The sequence below is a fragment of the Phyllostomus discolor genome, chromosome 3 (genome assembly GCF_004126475.2).
Source record: "Phyllostomus discolor isolate MPI-MPIP mPhyDis1 chromosome 3, mPhyDis1.pri.v3, whole genome shotgun sequence".
NCBI classification, from domain to species: Eukaryota; Metazoa; Chordata; class Mammalia; order Chiroptera; family Phyllostomidae; genus Phyllostomus; species Phyllostomus discolor.
This window is the reverse complement of record NC_040905.2, coordinates 12,256,387-12,272,420: the sequence shown is the minus strand read 5'-3', so window position 1 is coordinate 12,272,420 and position 16,034 is coordinate 12,256,387.

The window sequence follows — 16,034 nt, the reverse complement described above, 5'->3', positions numbered from 1 at the left end:
AAAGGGCCACGTAACTTTCGGGACTCAGTCACCCAGCAAATATGTATTGACTACCTACTATGTGCCAGCACCATGCGAAGGACACTGTGCTGGTCAAAATCAAATCCCCATCTTTATGATCTTACATTGCGTTAGGGGAGATAAAACAGTAGACCCGGAAAAGCCAACACACTAACAGATAAACTCATACATAAATGAGAGACTTGGACATGCGGGAGAGAGGGATGAGGGCGGCGGCCCCATGTCATGGGGTGGCCTAGGAGGAGCTACCTGAGGGGTGTGGAGACCCGCAGGATGCACACAGGGAGGACTTAAGGAATTCTGGTCCAGACAGAGGGAACAGCACGTGCGGGGGCCTGGAGGAGGGCAGAGTGCGGCCTGTTCAGGGAAAAAAGAGAAGATAACCCTGGCTGGAGCCCCGTGACCAAGGAAGACACCGCTGAGACAGGGTGGAGGGTTGGTGAGCGCACACCTTGGCCCGGCCTTGTAGGGTCTGGGTCTGATGCTGAGCATGACGGGAAGCCACTGGAGTGTGGGAAGGAGGAAGTGGTTGATGGTGTTGGAAGATGACTTTGGCTTTGGTGGTTTGGCAGGAGGGGTGAGCGCAGGAAGAGGGGGAGCTAAGAGACGGGTGGGAAGTGATGGCTGTAGCAGAAGTGAAAATGGAAATGGAAATGGAGGGGAGAATTCCTCAGGGGCCAGCCACCGGCCGCTGCAATCCGCTGGACCCTGAAACCGTGGGCCTCTTTAGACCTGCTGTGCGCTCTCCACTGACTACCTGGTGTGGAACACCCAGCCCTTTCCTGACAGTTCCCCCAGAAGCTGTGCTGGGTTGGCAATGCGTTTCTGGAAAAGGTTGGCTGGCAATTGCTAAGAGAAGCCGTTCACAGGAATAATGGATATGTGGCTATGGTTTGAGTGCCTCTCCAGGTTGGAAAGTTCTAGAAGCCCAAGGAGTCAAGTCGTGGAGCATGGCAGGGGTCCCTAGGCTGGAGATTCACAGTGTGAAGTTCGGGAGTCAACGTGCAGGTCGGAGGCAACCTGAGGGGCCACGGCTCAGTGTTCTGAGTTGAGGAGTTCTCGGGGGACAGGGGTGGAGGGTGGCGGTGGTGACAATGACCAGATCTATGGAAACAGGTCACTTAACAAACCAAGGGGTGACCAAGATGCCAGCAATGCCTTCTGTTTCCTTTTAGTGGTTTGTAGGCTGTCCAGGGATGATAGTAAGATTTGTCTGATAAAATTCTAAAATTCCCATTCCTTTCTATATTTCGAATACACCTTTGTCAAGCCGTGTTCCAACGCAGACTGGCGAGTTTACCTGGCAGCGTCACATAAAGGAAATTATGGGCATTTTTGAGTTGATGCAGCGTTTGCTCAAGGCCTGGCTCTGCCGGATCCTGGCTCTCCAGCTCTGGTCAAGTTATTTGGTCACCCTCAGTCTTAGCTTCCACATCTGTGTAATGGGGGTTGCGAGGACCGTCCATAATAACAGTCGTAAAGGGTCTGGCCCCTGCCAGGCACCTGATGAGTGACAGGGTCAAGAACACAGATTTCTTTCTTGTATGAATGTGATAGCTTCTTTATGGAAAAAAAAAAGAGAGAGCGGCCTCTTTTTTACATGCATAGCTCGTTTCTAGTTCTGACACACACAAGCAGTTACACAAAGAGGGTCTCAGGGGAGAGTAGGAGTGGGCACCATCCCTTCCCCGCATCCTTGTCATTGGCATGACTCCACGCTGACAAAGCCTCAGGAGCCACACCCTCATCCCCCCTATTCCTTGTTTTTCACCTCCCTTTCTGAGGTTTTGGATGGAAACTATTAGAGTGGGGGAAATGACTGAAATACTTTTCCCCAGTCATGGAATTCTGTCTGCAGGAAAGCTCCAAGCACGTCCAGCGGCCTCAGAGCTCAGCAGGGCGGTGCAGCTGCACCTCTCTGCCTCTAAGCCATAAGTGAGGATAGTGCTTTACCCTGAGCTTCTCGCTGCGCCCAGCAATGAAAAATTCCAGCTTGTCACCGGTCGCTTATGACACTGGGGGGGCAGCGGCCTCCTCTCGCAGGAGGGGTTCACGCAACACAGCCCCACTCAGCCCTCCTTCCTTTGTTTGCTCGGTGTGTGGTTATAATTAAGAGCTTCATTTTTGAGGCTTCTTATCCTCAGAGCCTCCCTGTGGAAGAAGAGCTTATTTCTGCCTTTGCAAAGCAGGGGAGAGGCCTCCCACCCACCACGGCCTGAACATTAAATCACAGGCACTGCAGTTGCACCGGCCGCTCCTTCCAATCCTTTGGTATTCCTTCCAACATCTCAGGGCGTGAGTCTCCCAAACCAGGAAAACGGAATTGTAATGTTTTGAATTGCCCCTGTTTATTTCATTGATGCCTATAGCTAATATTTCCTTCTTCGAGTTTTCCAGTGTGGGGGGTCCAGAATGAGTCACCCCAAGGTGTGCCCCTGGTATGCAGATTGCGTTGAGCTAAAGTTAGCATTTTGAGCCACAGGCTCAAGAGGAACTTCTGCCCCACACTGGACACTGCCTTGAGGAGTCTGAATCAGAGGCCTTGCCCATAAGAGATTATCAGAGAGAACTTCTTTTGACCTCCGTGTAGGGCAGGGCAAACCTCCATTTACTAAACGTTTGCTCTTCTTATCACCCTGCAAGGACCGTTTGAAGTGCCCGAGGCACCTTACCTCATCCTCAGTTCAGGATGCCTTCCTGTCTCCAGCCCTCTCCTGTATGTGGGGACCGACTCCCTAACATGTATGGAGTTCCCAGACATATGTATGTGTTAAATTTGGTTGGTTATTTTTCTTGATAATCTGTCCTGTGTCTATTTGATTATCAGACTAGTCAGAAGAACCTGGAGGGTAGAAGAAATTTGCTCCTCCTCCACACTAATTTAAGTTAGACCTTGAAAGGGAGAGCACTATATAGAGGGAAGAGTATTATAAAATATATATATATATATTAGCAGTAACTTCTATTTTTGGAAGTTTTGAAAATAAATAGAGGAGGAAATGAGGGACTCGTGAAAGGGAGCAAGGATTAGGATCTGGAGAGACTGAGTGTTTTCCTCACTTAGGGAGTCAGAGCATCACAATGGCCCGAGCTGGGGCTCACGCCCCTCAGCTGTGAGATCATAAAGCCAAGTGGGGTGGGTGCAGAGCAGGTGGGGTCACCGTGCTCAGAAGAGAAGCTCGGCCTCCCCTACAGACTGGGGGTGGATCTCCTGTGCTTTCAAAAGGCCCCAGTCCCTTGCCCAAGGCAATCCCATCCAAATGAAAGAAAGAGTCCCAAAGGGGGAGATTAGAACCCAAAGATATCACAGGCTTTTCTCACAAATTAAACCAGTTCCCCACAGCCCCCAACCAGTGTCCAAAGTGAGCCCAGGCAACCGTGTAGGTGGTGTGATTCTAGGGACCGTTAAAGCAGCCTGGCTCTAAAAGGGCTCCCATCAGCCCTCGGTTCTTATCAGGACGCTTGGCCAAGAGTGAGCGCCTTTCCACTTCCTTACAGACAGTCGGGAGGCGTCTGGAGTGAGTAAACCTGATGTCACCGCCGCCCAATAGAACGCAGCTATTTTTCCTTGGAGGAATGTCCACACTTCTATATTCTCTCACACACAAAAAACAAACAAGTGTTTTACTAGATTCAAGAAAATAAGATACCCACAAGCAGGTGAAGCTGCATTCCATTGTGTTACTAAGATACCAACGCGAAGATCGCCTATCGCAACGCAGATGAAAGCAGGGCGCGCCACCACCCAACGCAGAGGAACGGACGCAGGAGCTCGTTGACGGAGCAGAAGCTGCTGGAGCTGACTCTTGCAGGTCACCAGACTGCGCTGCCAGCGTTCAGCATGCTTCAAACGGCAGAGTCTCCTTGTCTCTTGATCGATGGTAAATAAACCAGCCAGTTGATGGTATCTTCATTTGATGTAATACAGTGTTCGGTTTCAAAGAACAGAAATCCACTCCCCGTAGCTGAAGTCCAAGTCCGTGGTGAGCTAGAGCCGGCCGCACAGACTCGGGAAGGCCGGCGTACAAGCCCTTCTCCTCCGCCTCCGCATTCAGTGACACCGTGGTGGCTTGAAACAGGCCGTCGTGGGCAGATTCACGCCTTAAACATTGGCAAATGCTGCGAAGCAGGGCTCTGGTGTTTGTAAGAGCCGGTTTAGCAGAGCACCGTAGTAAGAGGGGGAGTTTGTGGATCATGCCGGAACACCTCGCGGGAGCCTTGCTGCAGCTTGAAACCAGGTCAGGCCGAGTTATCAAGAACAAAGCTAACAACGTCTTTCAGGGTTTTCCTCCGCCTCTCCAGGACCACGTGACCTATCTCTCCCTGGGTCTGCACATCCCTTCACCCTTTCTGGGTCTCACGGTCACCTCCAGTACAGTCAGATTCGGGTCAAGCCATGCCGGGTGTAGACCTGCCTTTTCTAGAACTGTGACTGGGGGATGTCTTTACGTCCCCTTCTCGGGACAAAAATGATGAGCGTCTCAGGCTTCCAGGAAGCTGGTCAAGGTAAAGAAGTGAGGCAGAAGGATGTTCCGAGCAGACGCAATAGTCCAGAGTCGCCAACCCAGGACGTAGAAACCGGGGAGGTAGACGCGGCTGAAGAGACGGGCAAGGGCCAGGCCTGAGGGCCTCGCGTGTGACGTCCAAGGGCTGGGTGCTGTTCTGCACGGGACGAGGGTTTTCAGTCTGAAAGTATCGAGCCCGAGAGGACGGAGGCCTAGAGGGTTCCGGTGGGCACGCCCAGCACCAGGGGGCGGGGTGTGGGGCTTGGGGGGAGGGCCCACGCTGCAGTGGGAAGAACACAGACGAGGTCGTCGGAAGCTGATCTGCAGACGAGTCCGCGGACTGAACGCTTCCGTAGCTCGGGACGTCACTCATCCTCCGAGTCTCCCTTATCTGCAAAGCGAGGAGGAATAATACCTACCTCTCACTGCCTCAAAGGGTGGCTGGGAAGGCGAAGGATACGATCTATTTGAAAACCCTTGCAGGACTCTAAACCATGGTTCAGGCACAAGGCGTTTACTCATCTGTGAAATGAGAGGGCTGGCCGAGATGGGATCTAATGTTCTTGTTCTGCAGCCCTACAACTCTATTATTATCCTTATTATCTGACGATCAGGCTGAAATTATAGGTTTTATAGACCTGAAACACCCGTCTCGCCTTCTGCCAAGACAACGTAATGGGGAGCTCCGAGCCTGGGAAACACACTTCCGAGGTGGCTGTTTCCACAGAAACTCCAATAACCCTGAAGTTATGCAGGAATGTGAACTGCTTGAATAGGAAGAGGAAATGGATTTACAAACCGGGAATAGAACCAAGCCCCTGAAAAAGGCATCGAGTTTCTCTCTGTACATTACATGTAAACATGTAACTGAATCCTGCAGTTGATAACCTCTCTGCTTTTTAACATATTGCTTATTATGCTACAACCGAAACGCCAAACGATTTAAAAGCGGTTTTAGGGAACTGTGGCTAACACTTAGAGGTTTGGAGCGATGAGATCTAGAGATTCTTTCAGCCCTTAATTGCCCTTCAGCCCAGCGGTGAGTGCTCACGAACTCTCTCGTGCTTTAGAAAGGGAAGAGGAAGCACATCATTTTCCTAGATAGAGACGTATCACAAGTTGTGCAGTGACCAGTAATAGATTAGAACCGCCGCTGACACTCACAAAGGGCTTGCCGCGTGTCTGGCACTGGGCTGCATGCTTTACGTGCATCTTCTCATTTTATCCCCACAGCACGCCTGTGGAGGCAGGCACCCTGCTTGGTCCCACCGGAGAGGAACTGAGCCCCAGGGAAGCCAGGTGACTTGCTCAGGGTCACATGGCCAGCTCAGGGTCCGAAGGCCTTGGGACTCAAAGCCACAGAGCCTGACTCCACACTTCATTCTTGTTATCACCTGGACCAGCTTGCCTCCGGCTACTGACCATGATTTCCTATAAACAGCTTTTCCAAAACAAAAGATGACCTCATGACTTGTACGGAGGGGTGGTTGGGGAAGGATCTCCGGAGGAATAGGGGCTCTTTGTTTGCAACAGTTACAAAGGAGCAGGACGTTCAGTGTTCTTTCCTGCACATAACAACTGCCCGTGTCTTCCAAAATGGCCAGCATAAAACACCCGGGACAGCAGGTCTCAGGAAAGGCTCAGACTTTTTAAGTGCCTTTTGTCCCACAAATAAATGCTGGGCCTCCTCATCCCAGCTAGCAAGGACTTGGAGAGAAGACAGGAATTCTATCCAAAACTTGGTCTCTCCTTGGTGGTTGACCGAAGCATCAGTTGCAGCTCTTTCTTCCCGTAATGCAGGGTGGTAAAACTTGGGGAGAGTGAATGAGACCCTGCGGGGAAGATTCTCTCCCTATTTGCCAAGCACAACCCTTCAATCAAATACCTTTTTCACATGCATTGCTACAGACTTTAAAGATACATTTAGAGGAAAACAAAGAATAATAATAGATTCTCCTTTTCTTTGGTTAACCATACATGTTTGTGAGGCACAAAAGCCCATGGTGGGGAGGACAATATTGATGCGGCTCAGGAGCCGACTTCTACTTCTGGAACATGATCCCCAAGGAGAGCAATCCCTGGCGTGAATTTGTTGAGTGTTTACTAAGCGCCTAGCTGTGTAGGATAGAAAACAAGGGTAGTAGGATCTTCATATACAGCCCCCTGGGAACTGAACATTTTAAGAAAAAACAAAGATGCAAACAAAAACTCTATATGAACTGTGTTGGCAAATCGGCCTGATGGCAGGGAAAAGCATTAAGGGGGTGGAGAACTGTGAAGTGGCCCTTCCTCTCTTGCCAAGTTTTGGGGGGTCCTTTCCTCCACAGGGGTGAAATATCCTCTCTCCAAATCACTTCGCTTTCTCTGTCACTCGGCAGGTGGATGGCGCCTGCACCTCTGGCTAGGTGCAGGGAATGCAAAGGGAAGCGAGATCCTACCAAGGGCTATGACTCCAGCCCGGATTTATGTAGGTCCTATCGGTCTCCAGTTCCCACCTCCCCAGTCAACACAGAGTATGACCATAGTCATCCATGCTGATGGGTGGGTGGGCCAAGTACAGTTCCAACAAAGCTTATTGGCACTAAAACATGACCTCTACAATGCTGTTGCATCTTAAGTCTGTTTCTTCCGATTATGGGTGAGGGGTTTCAGATGCCACTAAGCAGGTTTTAGGCAGACGAAGAGGAGCCTAGAATCACATCAGTCCTGCTTACTATCTAGCTGGCCCCCAAAGTCCCAGCTCAAATGGCACCTCTTCAGAGTTCTCCTATGACACTAGATCTAATGTTGGTCCCTTATTATAGCACGCTCTTTTATTTTATTCATGACACTTATTATCATAAATTCTCTTGTTTGTTTCTTTATTGTGTGCTCCCCTGCATTTTTCTCTAAGCACCGTGAGAGCGGAAATCTTGTCGGATTTGTTTTCTACTCTGTGGCCAGGGCCTAGCACACTGGCTAGAACACAGGTTTGTCAGTGTTGTTGTTGAGTGAACGAGTGAGTGAGTGAATATATCAACCACCTGATTTAGTGCCTTAAGTGTGTTTGATAGGACATGTCCAGTCAACTAAGTAATATCTGGCGAGGGAGCCAGGAATACTCCATGGGGAAAGGATAGTGTTTGCAATTAAATAAACCCAGGAAGAACTGGAGAACTGCATGCAGAAGGATGGAATTGGGCTCCTATCTTACACCACTCGCAAGGATTGACTAGAAATGGATTCGAGACTCAAATGTAAGACCCGGAACTGAAAAACACCTAGAAGAAAACAGAGGGAAAAATTTTGACCTTGACGTTGGTCTTGGCAATAATTTTTTTTTTGATATGGCACCGAAAGCACAAGCAAAAGTCAAAAGCAGAGATCAATAGACTGAACTCCATCCAACTAAAAAGCTTCTGCGCAGCAAAAGAAACAATAAAATTAGAAGACAACCGACCAGACGGGAAAAGATATCTACGAACCACTCACCTGATAAGGAGTAATATCCAAAATATATTCATAAACTCAAGAGAAAATATCCGATTAAAAATGGACGGAGGAACTGAATAGATTTGTTCCAAAGAAGATGTACAATATGCAAATATTCAATCATTGGGTTATGCACCTGAAATTGGCATGATGTTATATGTCAGTTATAACACAATAAAAAAGAAAACATACAAATAGAAAAGGGGTATCTAAAAAAGCACTTAACAGTCACTAATTAACAGGGAAATGTAAATCAAAACCATACTGATACATGACTTCACACCTGCTAGAATGGCTTTTATCAAAAAGACTAGAGATAAGAAGAGATAAGGGTTAGCAAAGACTTGGAGAATAAAGAACCCCTGTGCTCCGTCGGAGGGAGTGTAAATTTGTGCAGCCACTGCAGAAAAGAGTATGAAGGCTCCTCAAAAAATTCAAACTAGAACTACCATATGATCCAACAATTCCACTTTTGGGTATATATCCAAAGGAAATAAAAATAGAATCTGGAAAGGACACAGGCACGCTCATGTTCATTGCAGCGTTATTCACAATAGCCAAGATGTGGAAACAACCTAAGTGTCCGTCAAGAGATGAATGGGTGTGCCGTGGCCACGTGGCTCGGCTGGCTGGAGCGTCATTCTGCACAACAAAAAGGCCGAAGGTTCGATTCCCAGTCAGGGCAGACACATACCTAGTTTGTGGTGTCAGTTCCCTGTTGGGGAGCATATGGAAGGCAATCAATGGATGTTTCTCACTCACATCCATGTCCCTCACCCCCACTGTCCTGTCTTTCTAAAATCAATAAAGCATATCCTCAAGTGAGGGTTAAAAACAAAGAAGAGAGCACCGAATGGATGAAAAGATGTGGTGCACATATACACGTAATGAGATATTCTCCAGCCGGAACAAAGAAGGAAATCCTGCCATTTATGACAACATGGCGGAACATCGAGGACATTGTGCTACGCGGAATGAGTCAGACAAAGACAAATACTGTAGGATCTCACTTACTTGTGAAATCTAAAAATGGCAAACTCACAGAGCCAGAGAGCAGAGAGGGGGTTGCCATGGGCTGAAGGATGGAGGAAATGGGCGGATGTCGGTCAAAGGGGACACATTATTAGACAGATAAGTTCTGGGGATCTAAGGCACAACGTGGTGGTTACGGTTAATTACACTGTATCATATACCTGCAAGTTGCTGGGAGTGGACCTCAAACAGTCTCACCACAAAAAAGAAATAGTAATTACGTGTTGTGATACAGATGTTAGCTAATGCTATGGCAATCATTTTGCAATAATAGGTGTATCAAATCAACATGTTGTGTACCTTAAACTTAACATAAAGTAATGTGCCAATTGCATCTCACTAAAACAGCGGTGGGGAGGGGGCGGGAAAGAGAGGTGGGAGGGGGTGTGGAGATTCAAAGAGGCCACGTAGTGGTCTCCATGCCCAGACCAGGGGTAGGTGAGCTAGGGGCCAGGGGCATGTCTCAGTCAAGTTTCACTGAAACACAGCCACACCCACTGAGCACTGCACTCACTGTCTGTGGCCGTGTTAGAGTTCTAGCACAGCCCTGAGTGGTGGCAACAGAGACCTTAGTGCCTGCGACCTAAAAATATTTACAATCTGGCTTTTTAAAAAAAAAAAGTTTGCTGCCCCCACCTGAACTTGCCCCACAGGCGCTGAACTGAGGCTGTTAGAAATGCCCCGTTTGCGAGCTATTGGGGCGGAAGTTAGTGAGAAATCTTCCTCAGTAAGACGTGTGTGTCCCCCTTTGGGAATACGCACTCTCTTTCAGAATACAATTTTAAATCAAAACGCTCTTTTACTTCATTTTTTAAAAAGTGTCATCACCTAAAGACAAGCTATGTGTTGTATTAGGCAAGATAGGCTAGGGCGGGCTGGGTTGCGCTGCAGTGAACAAACAACTGGGAAGCTTAACAGTTCACACAGTCCGGTTCGTCCCCCAGCCCCAGTGCATGGCCCGTGGGTGGGTGGCAGGGGCCTTCGCTTTGCAGCCACTCAAGAACCCAAGGCTGATGGAGGCCCACCTCCACTCCACGTCCACAATTTCCAAAAATGGGAGCAGAAGGCCACAGTGAATCAATCACAGGATTCCAAAGCTTCTACCTGGAAGTGACACATGCCACTTCCACTCACATTTTACTGCCAAAGCAAGACGTCCGGCCACCTCTCAGTTCATCAGGGTGAGGGCGTACAATCCTCCCACGGGAGTGGGTGCTGAATATATGTGGGAACTTTATCATTATCTATAATTATCTCTAAGTATTCAGTTAGGAGGAAAAGTAGTAGATTAGAACCAAGACCATGAACTCTAATCCCAGGCAGAATTGGATCCATGGGAATTAAAGCAAAAATGAGGGCCCCTTTTGTAGCTCCCACTCCCTGAAGTGCCGTGAGAAACCGCAGGCTTCAAGTACCATTGTTTAAACGCACACACACGCGTACACAAACACACACACACCCTGGAATTCAAGATAGGCTGCAACACACTGTTAGATGTATTGCTCACTTGAACATTTAAACCTCTATTGTGGCCAACATAGTCTAGCAAATAATATCAAAACAATACTCAGTAATTCAGAATTTTTTGAATTGCTCTGAATCTACGCATAACTGTCAAGGCTACGAGAGCTCTCCCCAGGTCTGGCTGCGGGTGGGAGCACTCTGCATTCCTTCACACACACACAGCATGCCTCTGGTGCACAGCGTAAGAAATGTTTGCCTTCCAAAGTCTCCAAATCTGGGGCCAGGAACTGTTGGGCCCAGACTTTCAATGTCTCATTCATTTCACTCCTAGAAATTAGTGGAAGCTCCAGAAGCCAAAAAAAAAAAAAAAAAGAAAGCGAGCGTCTGGGGTAGGGATTCTGCAAGGAGCAGAGGTCATGGCATAGAGCTGGGAAAAATCAATCTTCTGCTCCTGGTAAGGAAAGAAGCACAGGGAGGAATTCTCTGGAAAGAGACGGGGGCATTCTTCAACCATCTCACTCGAGCCCAGGACTGAATTTGGTCACTGTCCGGCAGCCAATGCCGTCGTCCCGCCGCTGGTGCGAAGCCCTACATGGTCATCTAGAGAAGTCAGGAGGACGCACAGACATTCAGGCCATTTTATCCAGTTATCCAGAAGATTAACTTTGACCTGGACAAACAGAAGCTTCATGTCCAATGACAGAAAGCAGACCCTGGGGATGAGTGTTGCCAGGGGAGGGGAGGTGTGTCCCCACAAAATACCACAGACCAAGGGGACGTGGGCGGGATTGGCTTCCAGAGCCTCTCCTCTTACCATGCCAGAGTCACCGTCCGCCTGTCCCTTCGCATGGTTGTCCCTCTGTGTGGGCACACTCCCGCTGCCCCTCTTCTAGTCTCTTCTCCTCTCTGAGAGGGCTGCCTTCCACCCTGATAAACCATCTCGCCATATGTGGGTCCTTGAAATGCTTTCCCCGCGATCCGGGGAAGAGCCGGACTTCCACCCACCACACCAGGATCAGCAGACCCCCAAACGTAGCCCTAGGTGTCACAGTTTGCTGACCACTCTGGCTTCAACTTTTTTTCCTTTGCCCCCTGTGAATCTCAGTTTCTTATAAGTTTAGCTGTGCTTTTAACCAGACGTTTGGTGGACCTTTTGCAGTGTTCTCATGCACGTATGTGTAAGGGAGATTTTTCGGAATTTCCAATCAGCTTCGTAGCTCGAGGCAGAAGTCCGTTCTGAGGCTCTCTGGCTGGGCTCCTGCCACCACCTCGACCTCCTCCAGTTGTGGCTGAAACAACGGTGCTCGTGCTTCCGGTTCAGGGCCCAGAGCACGTCCTTTCCTTTGTGTGTCTGTGTGTGGGACACCGACGCCCCGTGGGAATACTGCACTGTAGCAACCAGATCTGGGCCGTGGTGTTGACTCTGCCCCATAGGCAAACCTTTAAAACTCTCCGTGATTCAGTTTTTCCATCTGTGAAATAGGACAATGATTATTGCCTTCCTTATGTTTTTATAACTGGCAGGGTTAAAATGTGACAAGTGGTGTAAAAGTCCTTTGTCAGCGCTAAGCCACTCTGTGGAAGATAACACTATGCTCTCTCTCATGGATCTGCTCCTGGGGCCGCATCTGCCTCATTAGGGTTATCCGGCTCCATTTGTGAGGACTACATATATTTTTTAGTGACCTAGCACATAGTGTCTGCTACCAGGATCTTCCTTCCACATGTAAACAGTCCGATCCCACAGTAAAGAGAAAAACGAACTCTTAAATCCACCAGTTATATATTCCTGCACCTTAGGAGTTCGGCCTATCTAAATATTTGTGTTCACTCGGTTCTATTTATTTTGCTCTATCTCTTTTTTTTCCTTTGAGCTCTGTTCACATTGTTCAAAAACACAGTCCAATCGAGTACACGTGCAAGATCGAATTGGCTTCATTGAGCGATTCGTGAATCAAACAGCATCCCATCCAGCAGCTAGAAGAGGGCTCTGGGGGTTGTTTGGAACAGAAGGTTTTTACGGGGAGCAGGGTGAGGCGAGGGAGATAGCGATAACGAAAACAAAGACTCGTCCTTGGGCCTGGGCATCTTTATCTTTGGGAGAAGAGAATGGGAAGGGTTTTAGGATACAGATTGCCTCTTCTTTCCAGATGATGGTGTGGGTGGAGGGGCGAAGAGAGCCCGCTGGAGAGGTTATCTTACTGGTGCTTGACTGGAACATTCCAGACTAGGTGACTAAGATGCTGTTACTGGGAGGGGCTGAAACTGAGATTAGATCAGGCCTTAAATCTAGATTGGGTGTCATGGGTTGTAGCATAACTGATGCTATTTTAGGCCTGTCATTTTCTGGTTGCCCCCACCATCCGAGCTCCTCAGGCCAGACGCATGAGGAAAAAACCACCTTTATAACTGTCCCCTTGCTGCATCCGCCCACCTACGTCACCTCGACCAGGGGAGCCCACTCTGATCACGTCCAAGACCCCTCTTTGGCCGCTGGGCGTGTCTTCTGCCAGCAGCCCGCCCTCCGGAAAGGGCAGTGACATTCAGTCTTCCCTGTGGATGGCGGCCGGCCAACCACGTGTTCATGCCGGCCTCTGTGTTTTAAAGCCTAGGAGGGTTTGTTTCACCCTGGCAGCATTTTAGAGCTTCGTGACGCGATGTGGCGCCTCAGCCCAGCAGTGTCACTGGGAACGCGTTGGACGTGCAGGCTCTGGGGCCTTCCTTCAGACCCACTGATCCGGAATCCGCTCTTTAAAGAGACCTCTGGGGGTTGGTAGGCACGTTCAAGTTTGAAAAGCACTGTTTTCAAAGGTATCACCCCAAAAGAACATCTCTAAACCCATAATTTCCAAACATATTGTACATGAGAGTCATTGGGGATGCCTCTTAAACATGCCGATTTTGTGACCCCCACCCACCCACGGGAGATGAGTCAGTGCTTTGGCAGAGTGGCTAATCCACAGACCACACTTGGGAGGAGTGCGGGGTCTTCTCTGTGCTTTACCTGAGCTGAAGGTGTTTTTAGCATGTTAGGGAGGTTCGGTTTTGACACACTTGTCTGGGTATAAGTTCAGTAAATTTTACTGTTTTTCCTTTCAAATACTCCCTCCAAAGATTCCTTGAAAAAGGCTTCTGGGTCTTCAAACTTATTTTACAGGTTTTCAAGGGCAAATGTAGCCACCCTAACTCTAACAGCCTGACGTGCGTCTTTGCCTTGGGCTGGGTACACTTAGTGAGGATGGTCTCAGGATGCATTAGAGCACCTGGGGAGGAAGCCAGCGAGGGAGCACCCGCTCTACACCGCGTGGGTACAGACAGCCCGCCTTTCTCTCTGTTCCTGCTGGGCAAGGGGAGGGAAGGAAATGGTGTTAAAAACATGGTGAAATATTTTAAATGGCTATTTGATGAGATCCCTGTCACTTAATTGTCTCCCATCTCCCTGCAACCAGAATACACTCACAAACCCCTGTCCAAGCCGAGTATGCAGTCTGGTTCAAGTTCTAGCCCTGATGTGTTCTTACTGTGTGACCTTGGGCAGTTTTCCTAGTCTTCCCTAATCTATTTCCTCATCTCTAAATGGAAATAATGAGAGTATTGAGGGGAAACAGATTTTGTCACCCTAAAATATGACTTAAAAATATGATTATTTTAAGCTGGTCATTTTCAAGAAACAAAGGACTCAGGAAGCATCTTTGACCTTCTCCCTCAATGCCTATAAGAACTTAAACAGACCTTCCTGCCCGGGAAGGGAGATAGCATCATAGATAACTATAGTGCTATATAAACTAGTGCGTGATTGACAGAGGTTTGATCAAAGTCCTCTCTGTGTCTCCTTGTTAAAGATGGTTCAACAAACATTTATTTACCAAGCATTTGCTTTCCCTTCTCCATGTGAATTGTCCTTTCTGCCCTTTGAAGTCCCAAAGCACAACCCCACCTTCACCCCCCTCCCTGCCCCCTTCTCCTCAGCTCAAGATGGCATTTAAGTTCAACTGCCTGACCTGTGCTGGGGTTTCCTATTCTTATTGGCTCCTTGTATGCACATATGTATTTGGCCATTTTCTCCTGTTAGTCTCTCTCGTAAACGATTAGATTATTACTCCAGCCAGAAGAACTTAGGAAGGTAGGAGGAAATTTTACTTTTCCTCCCCCATAATATCTACCCCACAATGTTGCTCTGTTTTCAGACGTAATGCTTGCCAAGTAGTCAGTTGAAAAAGAAGCATTGATAAACTTGAACACTTTATCAAAAGATGCTCTGGCAGAGGTGGCCAGATGACTGTCTACGGCGGACTGGCGCTTCAGTGGTCCCCAGTGAACTGTGCTTCCCTGCATATGCCTCTGTGTGATCCCTTTGACTCTGAACTTGGCCATGTGATTAGCCTTGGCCCGCGGGACCCTGACATACATGATGTAAGTGGACGCTTGGTAAGTATGTGCACATTGGGCCTCATTCTCTTGGACTTCTTCTTGGAACCCAGTCACCAGAGAGCCCAAGGAGCCATGTGAAGGAGAACCGAGACCTCAGCCAGCCATCTCTAGCTGAGCTCCAGGCAGGGACCAGCCACACTCCTGCTGGCTCCAGGAGTGAGGTCACTTCAGGTCATTTGGCCATTCAGTACCCCAGCATAGACCACATGAAGCAGAATCATCTGGTCAACCCACAGAGTCATCTGGTCAACCCACAGAATCATCTGGTCAACCCACAGACAGCATCATGAGAAATAATAAAGTATATTACATTATTGTTTTAAGCTATTAAGTTTTGAGTCTCTTCCTTTTACAGCAACAGACAAATCCAACATCTATTCTCTCTCTTTTTCCATTAGCAGAACCCCAATTTTATTTGGTGTGCAACACACCCAACTAAAAATCTATACTTCCTTCCCTTCCTTTCAGATGGGCGTGAACATGTGACTGTGACACAGTGTGAGCCAATAAAATTAAGATGTGAGGTGGGGCTTTCAGAAAATCTCCCTACGAGGGGCAGACTGCACTGGCCTGTCCACTGTTGCCCTTCTTCTGGCTCGGAACACAGACGTGCTGCTGGAGGTGGGGGAGTGGTCTTCTCACAATGAGGGAAAATTCTGGAGAATTGCAGGGACCTCAGACCTGGCATCCTGAAGACACTGATTCAAACCAAGTAACTTTTCAAAATATGAAGAAAACAAGCCTCTTTTTGTTAAAGCCATTTTAACAGGCTTTGTTATCACTGTAAGAGGCAGCAGGTCCCAACACCCATAAATGTTTCAATTGCAACATTATTTACTAGCATGGAGGCTGCACAGTATCATCCTTCCTAACCCAGGCTGCATATCCAAATAGGAATCTCTACTGGTGGGGATGAGTTTACTCCTATTTTGTTTCCCACAGCACATGGCTTCATAAGATTTTTAGCAGAATTGTATGCCTCCCACGTTCAAGAACAAACAAACTTACGAGGCAATATGGCTTCACAAAGCCACAGAATAGCACTAAAGAACTAGAAAGCAACGTGAAGTCATTTGCTGTCTGCTTTTGGTGATTCTTTGTCCATGCATG